Source organism: Pteropus alecto, unplaced genomic scaffold (genome assembly GCF_000325575.1).
Source record: "Pteropus alecto unplaced genomic scaffold, ASM32557v1 scaffold166, whole genome shotgun sequence".
In the NCBI taxonomy this organism is placed as follows: Eukaryota; Metazoa; Chordata; class Mammalia; order Chiroptera; family Pteropodidae; genus Pteropus; species Pteropus alecto.
In genome coordinates, this window is record NW_006439757.1 from 1,956,587 (window position 1) to 1,958,972 (window position 2,386).

The following is a 2,386-nucleotide window of genomic DNA, read 5'->3' on the forward strand; positions in this document are numbered from 1 at the left end:
CAGATGTCACTTATTTTTCTATTTCCAAAATGAGATCATGCAATAAATATATGTCCATAACCTGACTTTTTTTGAGGGAGTTTTAAAACTTTATCTGCATATTTTAAAAATTGTGCATTCCAATAATTAAAATCATTTGAACAAAATAAAATGGCTCTATGATTAAACTGCATTTTACAGCCTGCAGGACTCCTTGGACCAGCTTGGTTTTCACTACAGATTTCACTGTGGTCCCACCCAGCTTCTGCCTTCACCAATACACGAGTTCTTTTCCTTCTCTGCCAGCCAGCCAGGCAGGTGGGAGAGGCAGGTGCGGACTTCATTGTCAGTAGTTCTTTGATGTGAAAAAGGGAGCAGCACAGTCATTTAAACTTGATCCAAGCTTTTTGCATCTTAAGAAGTTAAACAACTAAAAGAAGTAAAACAAGAAGGCAATGCTTGTGGAATGTACAGTGCATATCAGCGGTGCGTGCCTCATTGTGATTCCCCTGCTTGCTTCTCCTGTTCAATCGCTTCTTTTGAAAACGGTGGATTTTTCTCTTGCGTTTCTGTCTTCTTCGATTTTGATTTATCGAATTTCTCAATCTCAGCCATATCGGGTTGGTCAGACATGGGCAGAAGAAACGGAGCGAGGGGCGAGAACGAAAGAGTCGGCTGTGCCAGTCGCCGAGTGTAACCTGACTTTTTATATGTATATACCACAAAAATCTTTCTCTTTCCATAAATATTTTCTTCAGTGTCATTTGTAATAGTTGTTTAACCCATTAATTTACTTTACAATAGTTAAATCATTTGTTTAGCATTCAGGTTGTTTATTATTTTTAGCTGCAGTAACATCTTTGTAGCTAAATCTTTGGCACATTAGCTGTAATTTAGAATATATTCATTTTTAAGACTTTTAAAACTTATTTTCAGTGTTTACCAAAATATTACAAGAAAGCCAATTTCCCCACCCCATTGCCAACTTTGGAGATTATAACTAATAGAAAAAAATCTTTGCAAATTTATAAGCAAAAAAGATATTTCCTAATGGCTTTAATTTACACTTCTTTGTTTACTAGATGTAATTGATTTTTAAAAATGTGTTATAGGCTAATGCACCTTTTTCTTTTTTAAAGTGCCTGATCAGGCACTCTGCCTGTTCTCCCACTTTTTCTTAAATTTTTACAGGAGCTAATTTTAAACTTGGCTATACATATTGCAGACATTTTCTCCCAATTTGCCCTTTGACCCTGTTCATTATGGCTTTTGACATTCAGGCATTTTAACAAATTTTGTTGTCAAAACAAATAAATAACAGATGTCATATCTGGTGGAACTACCAGTGATTTGTTTTTTACTTTTCTCGTTTTTCTACGAAGAATACACTTTCTTCATGTATTTTGAAAAAGAGATCCATCACAATGAGAACATTACATATAAAAAATTAAATACTATAAATAAGTTGTATTAGAAGAAACATTATAGCTTTTGGTTCTTTTCTTATTAAACACAAACGAATGTAAGTGAACTGAGCATTCAACTTAAGATACCAAGATAAATGAAATAAGAACCCAGTTAAGTGGGAGGAAAGTCTTATGATAATGATTATAAAAGGAAACAATAGTAAAATGTGTTTAAAATAAAGCAAGTTCAAAACTTGGTTCTTGAGATATCAAATCAAGAAAGGAGACAGGAAACATAGCAATAGAAAGAATACAGGATAAAAAAAAACAGATCAGAGGAGTTTTCTAAACTATGAGATAATGCTACATTCAACTCCATATTTAAATATTTGAAAATAACATTGAAAGAGATAATCTTCTCACAAAATACAAATGCCCAAAACTGAATGTAAACTCATGTTTCACAATCCTGAACAGACATTTGTCAGAGAATAAATTGGAAGAGTTTTATCAAAGAATGACTTCGTACAAAAGCATCAAGTCCAAACAGTTTCATAGACAACATTTTTCAAATCATTAAGGAACAGATCATTCTTATGCCTTTAAGTTACCTGAGAGTATAGAGAAAATCAAAGATTATTTTTTTAAATAAAATTACGTCCAATCTCATTTATGAATGTAAGTGCAAAAATATTAAATAAAACATTAACTAGTTAAATCCTGGGTATACTAAAATAAAGTCTTCTCTAGATGAATTAAAAAAAAGCTTAAACTAGGAATTCAAGAAATTAAGATTGAGAATCCAAGAGCAGCAGTATCTATAAGCCACTAGCCTGCATATAGTACAGGTTTCTGATCCTCATAAGCCTTATTCTGTTCTCAGTAATACAGGTCGAGATATGTTCTCGCTCTAAGGGATGCATACACTTTCTGGGCTTTTATTTGGAATTCTTCTCATCCATCCTCTGGTTCACCAGCACATGGGAGGATCTCTACTTTCC

General features: G+C 33.2%; 1 pseudogene; it reads right to left on the minus strand.

The window, feature by feature from the left end:
• Window positions 1-474: 474 nt before the first annotated feature.
• On the minus strand, window positions 475-615 carry LOC102884761 (annotated as a pseudogene).
• Window positions 616-2,386: the final 1,771 nt, after the last annotated feature.